The 10,970-nt window shown below is 51.1% G+C and overlaps 1 long non-coding RNA gene across 1 annotated transcript; it reads left to right on the forward strand.

Moving 5' to 3' along the window:
- Positions 1 to 3,382: 3,382 nt before the first annotated feature.
- On the forward strand, positions 3,383 to 5,587 carry LOC121029318 (uncharacterized). Its single transcript, XR_005789680.1, has 2 exons — positions 3,383 to 4,552; positions 4,693 to 5,587. It is a non-coding gene; the product is annotated as an uncharacterized LOC121029318 (long non-coding RNA).
- The last annotated feature ends 5,383 nt before the right edge of the window (positions 5,588 to 10,970 follow it).

The following is a 10,970-nucleotide window of genomic DNA, read 5'->3' on the forward strand; positions in this document are numbered from 1 at the left end:
GGAGGCACAGAATCCGAAGCAGGCTCCAGGCTCTGAGCTGTCAGCACAGAGCCTGATGGGGGGCTCGAACTCACAAACCGCGAGATCATGACCTGAGCCGAAGTCGGCCGCTTAACTGACTGAGCCACCCAGGCGCCCCAGTGTTCGACTCTTGATTTCGGCTCAGGTCATGATCTCACAGTTTGTGGGATCGAGCCCCGCCTCAGGGTCCACGCTCTCAACAGGGATCCTGCTTGCGATTCTCTCTCTCCCTCTCTTTCTGCCCCTCCTCCATTCACACACACTCTTTCTGTCAAAATAAATAAACTTAAAAAACTAAAAAGATAATTTCACGCCAAGAAAGACAGAGGAGCTGGTTATTTACAACACGGCCAGGGAGCTGTGTTCTTTGCTCAGGGTTCCAAACAAGAATACTGTGAAAAAAGAGAAAAGTCCCTTCTCACCATGCCTATTTCCCAATCTGTAAAACGAGAGGACTGGACAGTTGATCTCCCAAATCCTCCCAGCCCTACCACGCAACGATGCACTGCCATTGCCTTATTTTTATCCTTCTCACACCCACCCGGTAACACGACCACCCTCGGTAAACGTTTGTTGAGCTTGTGATGGTCTCTCTCACACGGACACCGGGCAGGGGGTGGGCCATCATCGGTGCCCAATCTGTCGACTGAGTGATGGTGATATGGCGACAGTCCCTCCCTCTGCCTCCCCAGCGATCCTTCACGTAAGGTATGTGGGGACCGGCTGCCAATCCAGCCTCCAATCGCCACCGCCCTGCCTTCAGTGTCTGTTTGCACTGGTCTGTCTAACACTCTGAAGGGACCGGGACAGAGCACCTACTGAGTGGGTTAAGAGGGCAGGATCTGGCACCAGACCCCTCAGGCTTGACGAGATACAGTGTCTCCATTTATTACCTGGGTGGCCCCAGATCTATTACTGAACTTCTATTTTTATTCTAAAAGGTATTCATTTTACACATTTGTGAACTTATTTTCATGTATGTTGTAAGGAGCTAAATCTATTTTTTTCCATTTGGCCAGTCAGCTCTTCCAACACCATTTGCTGAAGAACCCGGTCTTTCCCCACTCAGGTGCATGGTGCCTCTGGCTCTTTACATATTACCAACTTGCATGGGTCTGTTTCTCGGTCCCCTCTCCTGTTCTATTGTCTCATTTACTTCTCTATCCCATTGTTTTAGTTACTATATCTTTATATGAAATTTTCTTTTCTTTAAAGTTTATTTATTTTGAGACAGAGAGAACAAGTGGGGGAGGGAGAGACAGACAGAGAGAGAGAATCCCAAGCAGGTTCCTCGATGTCTGTGCAAAGCCTGATGCGGGGCTTGATCTCCTGAACCATGAGATCACGACCTGAGACAAAATCAAGAGTTGGACACTTGACTAAGCCTCTCAGGTTGCCCCTATAGGAAATCTTTTTTTTCTAATTTTTTTTAATACATATTTATTTTTAAGAGAGAGAGAGAGGAAGGGGGAGAGAGAGGGGGCAAAACATGAGTGGGGGAGGGGCAGAGAGAGAGGGAGACACAGAATCAGAAGCAGGCTCCAGGCTCCGAGCGGTCAGCACAGAGCCCGATGCGGGGCTTGAACTTGGGAACCGCGAGATCATGACCTGAGCTGAAGTTGGACGCACAACCGACTGAGTCACCCAGGCGCCCCGAAATCTTTTTTTTAATGGTATCTGATTCCCTTTTTTTAAGGTTTGTTATTTAAGTCATCTTTACCCTCAACGTGGGGCTCGAACTCACGGCCCGGGATCAAGAGTTGCGTGCTCTACAGGCTGAGCCAGGCGGGCACCCCCCCCCACCCCCAATATTAAGTCTTACTACAGACAGAACACAGGACTTCCTCGTAGCCCGGTATTCTCCCTTGTTTTTCACAATTATCGTTAGGCGTCCTTGGCACTTTACCCTACGATTTTTTCGAATGAGTTGGTCCAATTCCTTTCAAAAGCAGTCTGCTTCCCTAAGCCTTTACCACACAGTGGCGATGATATAGGTCCTACGCGTCGCGGGAATGCAGAGCCGAAATGTGAATGCAGAGCCGTGAACACACTGCTGGGCCATAGGGCCCGGAACACCGGGGCCGCTCGGCAGATGCTGGTATCGTCTTCCTCAGATGCCCGTCCCGATGCAGTCACTGCTCTGTTTTAAAACCTTTGTTGGCTTCCCAGTCATGCGGAGTAAAGTTCAAACGGCCTGCCAAGCCACCTGACCCCAGCTGACCTTTCCCGCGGCACCTCCCGTCTCTCTCTCTCCTCCGTGTTCCAGACAACTTGCCGTTACACGAGCACGGTGCCGTGGCCTCCCCTTGCACACGCTGTCCCCTCAGCTGAGAATTCCTTCAGCCCTCTGAATCCCAGACGGCGGCTCCTCAGTCCCTCCCTCAGCCTTCTCTTTATTGCACTTGTCACTCCTCTGCGTTGTGATGACTTCTATGTGCTGTGACTCAGTGACCTTGGCACGGCCCTTGGCGATTCCCAAACAGGTGTCCACTCACGGCTACCATTTGATGATCACGCACCAACTTGGACGTTGCACACATTCCTTTATTTTTACTATTTATTTTTTTAATGTTTTTTATTTTATTTTACTTTGAGAGAGAGAGACAGAGAGTGAGCAGGGGAGGGGCAGAGAGAGAGGGAGACACAGAATCCGGAGCAGCCGGCACAGAGCCCAATGCGGGGCTTGAACTCGTGAACCACGAGATCATGACCTGAGCCGAAGTCGGACACTTAACTCACAGAGCCTCCCAGGTGCCCCGTCCACACATTCCTTCACCTATTGAAGGCTCACGACAATCACCAAAAAGAGACTTCTCTCCCACCGAATAGGAGGGAACAGGGATGGTAACTTGTCCAAGATCACAGAGCCTGTCAGCAGCTGAGACCTGAACCCGGTCTAATTGCATCTTTTATTACAGCAGGCAGCCTTTCGACGTGTCTTTCCTCCCTTTTCCGACTCCCTCTTTTCTTAAAAAAAATTTTTTTTTATTTATTTAAAAAAATTTTTTTAATGTTTATTTATTTCTGAGACAGAGACAGAGCACGAGTGGGGGAGGGGCAGAGAGAGAGGGAGACACAGAATCGGAAGCAGGTTCCAGGCTCTGAGCTGTCAGCACAGAGCCCGATGTGGGGCTCGAACTCACAAACCCTGAGATCGTGACCTGAGCTGAAGTCGGTTGCTCAACCGACTGAGCCACCCAGGCACCCCTGTTGTTTATTTATTTGACAGAGAGACCACGAGCAAGGGAGGGGCAGAGAGAGAGGGAGACACAGAATCGGAAGCAGGCTCCAGGCTCTGAGCTGTCAGCACAGAGCCCGACATGGTACTCGAACCCACGAGCTGTGAGATCGTGACCTGAGCCCAAGTTGGATACGCAACCGACTGAGCCACCCGGGCGCCCCGTCCCTTCCTCTTTTCCACCCTATGGTCCTCCTGCTTGAGCTCTCTCCACCGTCCCCTCTCACCCCACCCGTAATGGCTTACCTCCCCAGGCTGTCATCTCTCCGATTTCATGCCATCTGTCACCCAAGCAGGTGCCTCTGTGAGGACTGTGTGTCCTGGGGTTAGCACGATGCTGGTATTCAGGACACAGAACATGGAGCCACGTGGCTGCATCCTCACAGGCTGTTCGCTGGGTGTCACAAGACCGAGGAGGTAAAATAAACCTTTCACACCCCAAATGTGACTGAAACCGGTAAGCAAACAAGACCATGGTTTACAACGCCAGGCTTTCTTGGGTACGATTATCAGGTCTCTGGAGAGGATGGGAGCCAGCCTGCCTGAGGGATGGGCGAGAATTGTGCCAACCTAAGTCTGGCTTGGATGGTCAGAGCTGCACTGGTGTCCTTTGAGCTCATTTCCTCCCCTCACCCGTGCACAAAGTTTTGGGGACCCTACAGACCTCTCTCTTGTCCTACAGGCTATAGAAACACCGGGCTGCAGCAAAATAATCCTAGTTTGCATCTATCCTCCGAGGGTGAAGAACAATCAGCATGTAGTGAATGTGATGGTGATGGGCCACCTGCGTAATGGCCTGTCACAGTCGGACACGGGAGAGTGGAGAGTTCTGGGGACCCCAGATCCCCATTAGAGATTGCCATCTGGTAGTTTCGTTAAGTATAGCACATCCCTTGTGTCAGCATTTATAAGCTCACGGCCTCGTTGTGCACACTCAATCTGGCACAAGAAGGAATCCTTTGATAAAGGAGGGGTGATCATCACAGGACGGACAAAGGAGGGCTGCGGAATCAGAGTTTAGGGGCCCAGGGTGGCCCTGGCCAACTGATAGGGCACTTGCCCTTGGTGGAATGAAGTCATCGGGTTATTATTGTTCCGTAACCAACTTCCTGCCTATTTTTGGCTACCCACACAGATAGCCACTGCACTAACCAGGTTAACCTGGTTTGACGTTTATCATCATATACAAGAGCCAACTGTCGTCCCGGCACATCCACCTCAGTCCATCGTGAGTTAGGTCTCCGTGTGAGTCTCAGCCTGGTAGTGACCCTCTGGGTACACGGACTGCATCAGGTTTGTTCGCTTACGAAACTTGGCTAGCGGTGAAGCCACCAGAATTTCAGGAAGGCCGGCCCGCCTCAGCGGATGGACGTGTTTATCTGATCGTGACATGCTCTTTATTCTTGCTTCTATAGCCCTCTCTTCATCCCCAGGTTCATTCACTCCCTGAGTCCGGATCACCTCATGGACTGGGCAGCACAAGCTTCCAAACCACTCCTCTCCGACCTCTCCTGCTGCCTCCTCCTCAAACACGGGCGGCATTACGGGACTATCTCGTTCAGGAATGCTTTACGTGTACCAAGCCAAACTCCTTGGCCGGGCTTTCCCGGTCTTTCGTAATTTGGCCTCATCATGCTTTGTTTTTCATGACAGCCCAAAATGTTCTCTGTTGGTCTCCCAGGTTACTCAGCGTGGCTCTCCCACCGATGGCTCCTGCCCATTCTCCTCTGCCCGCAAGTCCTGCCGCTACACCTCTTCCGAACGCGGCTCCGGCCCTTTAGCCCATCCCGTCCTCTCCAGCCGTCCCCAAATCACCGGAGAGGACGGGAGACAAGGTCCTTGAAATAAAGGCTTCCTGACTCTCCCGCAGCCAACTCCTGGTCCCACACAGGAAAGCAACTTCTTGCCGTACTCTCGTATTGTCCTAGATGTGGCTCACCTCTCTTCCATACCCCTTTGGGCTCCTAAGGAAAGAAAGCCCCACTGGGATGGGGGGGGGGCAGGCCACCCGAGTCTCCCTGGGCACCCCGCAGCAGGGCTGGTGGCAACCAAGCGCCGAGTCTCGCCGCCTGCCATGGGCTTCTCCCAATTCGCTTCTCCCTCGAACAGGGCCACCTCTGACTCTCAAGACCTCAGCAGAGAGCGGGGGGTGGGTGAAACCCAAAGAAGACTGGTGTCTCGAGGAAAACCTCGAGAAAGAAGAGACCAGACACTGAGCAGGGATGTGTGTGAAATACTGGTTTTTATTGGTTGGCACAAGATTACAACCTACAATTCCAATGCCCTTCCCTCCCACACAGCTCAAATGGAAGGAAACTGATTGACACATAGAAAGGAACAGCACGCTCACAGGCTTAAGCATCGTTTTTACAAAAAGGAGTGGGATGTGGGGACGGTGAAACTTTAGGGCAAGTACCAAAGCTCTATCCAGACTATAGGGAAGGGTCTGTCTGTCCTCTGTTGCTGGCACGGCAGAAGCAGACACTTTAGTAAAGGTGAAAGGTTACATACGACGGGCCTGCCAGTAAAGGGAGAGAGTGGGACTCACGTCCGTGTACCTGTCTCGGACCCAAACCTGGGCTGGCTGGACACCGCCCCCTTTCTCTTCAGCCCTCCCTCCACAACCCGATGGCACCCACGGGAGGGGTGTGAAGGAAGCCTAAAAACACCCTCCCTGAGAAGAGGAAGCCAGAATATTCAGTATCTGCCGCCTGCTCCGGACCAAATTCCACTCCCCTCAACGCCTCCGGGCACCGCGCGGGTCTTGCTTGCGAGTGCTAGGACGATACTGGGGAAGGGGCCAGGTCTGGGCAGGTGGCCCCCAGGAGGGAGGAAGGAAGGAAAATGGGACTTTCCATGCACTACCAAGCAAGATTGTTTTGGAAACAAGAAATGGAAAATAAGACCGTGCACCCATGGGTTGGAAGCTCCTAAGTCCTGGGGTGCATTTGCACTGCGGGGAAGGGTGACAGGGTTCCCAATCCAGTTGCACGTACTGCACCATCAGGTCCCAAGAGGTAAAAGGACCATAACCAACCCCTCCTCCCATATAAGTGCCGTTCCTTGGTTTCCTCAGTTGTGCTGAGCTCGCTGGGGTCATTTCTGCCAGCCTCTCCAAGGATGGCAGTGCTTGGCCCACTGGATGTTCCACTTTCTACCCTGTCTACAACCAGGAGGCACACCGCCGAGGCAGGTGATACACACACTCTCCCTCCAGGATGGTCACCGGGGGGCTAGGTGGCCTAATGATGGGAAGGTGAAGTTGTCCGCTCTTCTGGGTGGCCCTGATGGAAGCGGACAGCAGCAGACTCGTGGTGGGATCAGAACAGTCTAGTTCGAGCATGTGGGGTGCCCCGGGGGACTGGTCCCCGGGGGCATGGGCCCCTCGCTCTCGTCTCAGTTCTGGAGGGAGCTATTACTAGACTTGACCTTTTAAGATTCAGCTAAAATGTATGAGCACTAGGGGGAAGAGACAAAAGACTTTGTACTTTGGGGAAAAAACTCAGAACATCTTGGCTACTTGCCTCAATTGAAGGGGTTCCCTGGAAGTTCCTGCTGAACTTGGCCAAAGGGGGACTGCATCTGGACAACACACTTGCGAAAGGGAAAAAAAAAAAGCACATTCAGTTCACCTGTTTTACAACTGGCATGGTCCCGGGGAGTTTAACCTTTTTGATGCTGACGGCAGATGAGTGACGTGGAGGGAATCGTAGTGAGGAAGCCCCTTCAAGAAACCTCGTACCGTGTGGAGGCCACGCCCTGTAGCTGGGCAAACAGAGCTGGGGCCTCGCTGCCCATTCCCTAGCAAGGTCGTTGGACAGGATGGGAGACAAGATCCACGAAGTAAAGGCTGGGCCGGCCAGAGCAAATCTAAAGATGCTACCAACGGGCTTCCACGTCCTCTCTCTCTGACACACGTGGGCAGGCCACAGCCACCTGCTTTCCTTTCACAACAGCCCCCCACGTCCTCAAGTGCTCCTGACCTCCTTACGCACATGGCAAACTGGCAGCTATCTTTCTTAAGACAGAGGTATTAACTAAATTTTACCTATTCTAGCCATCTGCCTCTTCCTTGATTACAAACCCGGCGGAAAGCTTTCAGACCACGAAGCAATAAAACAGACCTGATATTTACAAAACTGTACCACAGACTGTATTTCTTTTATAACAGAGTGGACCAGCTGTTTTTCTAACTACTAAATACAACACTGTGCTGCTGGGCTATGCTCACTTACGCATCCGGGCCCCGAGCGACACGTCTACGTCCATCCACAGGTGGGAGTGAAAGGGTGAGTGAGGTTCTCAGAGGTTAACCAAAACAGAAGCAAATTCGATTTTGGAGAGGAGATTCCCCCTGGATTCAGAGCAAAAGGCGCACAGCCATGTGGGAAGCGGCAGAAGGGAAGGTTCGTGTCTGCAGGCTGCGGCCCAGACGCCTGCCATTCCCTTCGAAGTTCCTTCATGTTCTGGGGATGAGCACAAGCTGCCTGCTTGCTGAGCAAAGGCCCTCGGAGTCCTTCCTTCACCTCAGGGCTCTGGAAGTTCTCCAAGACCTAACTTCAGACCCGTTCCCTATGGAGGCTCGCTGTGAAATGGACCACTCTGGGGTCTGGGTGTCTCGGCAATCGGCCTCTACCTTCCCTGGCGTGCGGCATATCGTCATGCTGCTGGACTCGAGTAACCAAAACCAGAGGTCTTCTTCAGATCGTGTGTCAGTGACACATTTTCTCCACAACAAACCAGAGGTTAAAGACCAAGGTTTAACCCTGAAAAGCTTTTCTTCCCCGCAATGGGACCACAAAGAGGTGAAAGCAGCTGCAAGGATCTGTGAGCCGCTCTAGCATACCATTTTCAGTGGAGCATCAGAGAGCTACGACAGGTTCACACTGGGATTATGGTTCATAAGTCCCATCGGGATTTATGGACAATCTCACTGGAAAAATGATTTCCTGGAGGTGCCGCTTCGCCCCACCCTAGGGAGAGGGGGATACAGTCTCAAGGCCCAGCACTGGGCCGTAGGCATCTTTCCTTTTTCCTAAGGAGGCCTAAAGACTTACAATTTTGACCCAAATGCCTGACTGGGATGTCAAGCCCAGAGCAATTTCACTATACTGTTGAAATGTTCTGTGAAAGGTACACCCCCACAGACAACTTCCACAGACGGTAAGCAATTTGGCAGGTGATTGTTCCAGACCCAGAATTTGTTTCTCAACTCAGTGATGACGCGGTCTCCATATCTGGCCGGGCTGCAGTGCGTACGGAAGGATGCGGAGCATATGGAAATGGTGATGAACCTGGAATATGGCAATGCTGCTGTTTTTGTACCTTTTAAAGGCCATCTCCAGCGTTTTAAATGCCGTTTTTGGTGGTCTAGGGGCCCCTGTTTGGGGTTAAGAACTGAGAATGTAAACCAAAGGAAACCCAGAGTTAATTATTAGCCGACTGCCGAAGGAACAGAAGCAATGCCTGTCCACCTTTCAGATCTTAATCTTACTTTTTTGGCCAGAGGCACTTGCTTCTCCAGCAAAATCCCTCCTGGTGTGAATTCAGAGTGAACGCGGCTTCCCTCCGAGCTCCCCTCCAAGTGGACAATCGCCTTTTTTAAGACAGCTAAAAGCTCGCCAAATCATCACTATAAACAAAGCGTTAGGGGAGACACATGCCTCTTTTGCTTAGAAGGCTTCCTATTGGCAGACTCACAAAATCACGTGACTACTGGCCTCAGCTCAAGGAGTGTGTCCAAACCAACACCAGACGGCATTCTTTCTCTAATTTATTAATTTTTAAGGGGACTAGGAGGACAAACCATTTGATCAATCTGAAGGTGAGAGGTATCGTTTCCTCCGATGTTCTGATTAGGCTTCTCACATCCCTGAAGGGTTATCAGCTAATGCAAAAATGTGGTCAAAATGTGAAACTGCCCTTTTAGAGGCAGAAGGACGCTGGCTTCCAAAGGAGAGTCTGCCTCACATCTCTAGGTTCCCAGGGGCTGTGGTGACCTCAAGTCACCTAACATACAGACAACAGTTATCTTTTATGGATTGCAGCCAATGCTTCCCAATTTACTACCTGAAAATCTCGAATGTCTCGTCGGTTTAGGTGACATCTAAAGTGACATGGAAAATACAGCTCTTCCGGGATGGTGAGGTCTCTGTTGCAAGGCTCACCCTGGAGAACAGAAGCTGACCCTGTGGTGCTTCCCCACCTACTCTAAGCGAGATGGGTGCCCGGATGGAGCAAGGCTGAGGTCACTGACATGGACAGCTGCACAGTCTGGAAGATTCCCACAGCCTTGGGGAAGAAGGTTCCATCCCAGCAGGGCTCAGAAGAAGTGACTGTCGCCTCAACTGGGCAGTATGACCTGCATAGCTTCAGGCCTGACCTCTTGTAGAGTTTCAAGAATAAGAACCACAAGAGCTGTCCCATTATGTAATCACCACTGAATAATCTCCTCACCCCAGAGCGGCTTGCGTTAACACATCTACTTGTTATAAGGATGTGGATTATTTTCTGAAATGCAGATGGGACCAGGACGAGGCTCAATTAGCAATTTTAACTAATCCTCATGTCTCTTAAAGCAGAAATACAGCCCACTGCGAAGACTTCTCCAGGGATTTCTTCTAACTTTAAATTTTCTCTCAACTGGGATGGACTTCGAGAACACTTCAGAAATACTACAAATCACACAGTTGTGGTAAAAATCGCTCTGTGGTTATTAGATCCTCTTTGTGAACCAAAAAACCAAAAAAACAAAGAAAACGTGGCTCAGGCTAAGCTAAGTTTTAAAAAAAGATCAGCCGGGGAAACCAACGAAGACATTAATGCAGCACTCACTAGATGGAACTGACAAGCCCGTAAAATGACAAGTACAACATGTGAAATGCACAGCCGGGTCCGGCAGAAGACCGATTACTCCTCTGGTTAACAAGGTTCAGGGTGAGCCTCCAAGGAGCACTGGATGTAGAGAAGCAAAAGGGGAAGAAGGAGGAACAGCAGCCCTGTGTGGAGCTTTTGTTTTCTTTACAAAACAAGAGGTGATTTTTTTTTTCTTTTAAGCAAGTCTAAGAGACTGACTCCTAACATCAAAACCGAAAATATCTGTCAAGAAGGAACTTGACCGGGTAGCAACACGTTTACAAAACTGCTGCAAAAGCTGCTGAAGGGCAGTGACCCACTCTGCTCCCCAGAGGCTGCGAGAAGCGAAGCCTCAGGTGCCTCACAGCTCCACAGCACCACTCAGCATGATGCAGAGGGCGGAAATCCTGCAGAGCGAAGCCACCTCCTAGGCCTTCCGCAGCCTCAAGGCGGGTGATACAGTCCCACACTCTTTGATCCCACCAGATGGCCTCAGCTCAGACTCAGCAGTGAGGGAGCCCTCTCCCCGCAGGGCAGATGGGGCCGCAGACACTTGTAAAAACAAAACATGGTCAACTCGTTAACTTTTCCATCGTGCTATGTTTGCTATGGGCAAAATCAAGACTCCTCTGTTTCATGGGCTGCGCCATTCTGGGAGGCTACAAAAAAATCTAATACAGCTGACTCCCGGTAGCCCCTCTCTCTCTCTCTCTCTCTCTCTCTCTCTCTCTCTCTCTCTCTCACACACACACACACACACACACACACACACACACACACACACAGTCCTGGTCCAAAAAGATGGCATAACCTCACTGATGTTCCCCCAATGGCTGCAAATCTGTAAACTAAAAAC

This window comes from Herpailurus yagouaroundi, unplaced genomic scaffold (genome assembly GCF_014898765.1).
Source record: "Herpailurus yagouaroundi ecotype Mexico unplaced genomic scaffold, PumYag 139, whole genome shotgun sequence".
NCBI lineage: Eukaryota > Metazoa > Chordata > Mammalia > Carnivora > Felidae > Herpailurus > Herpailurus yagouaroundi.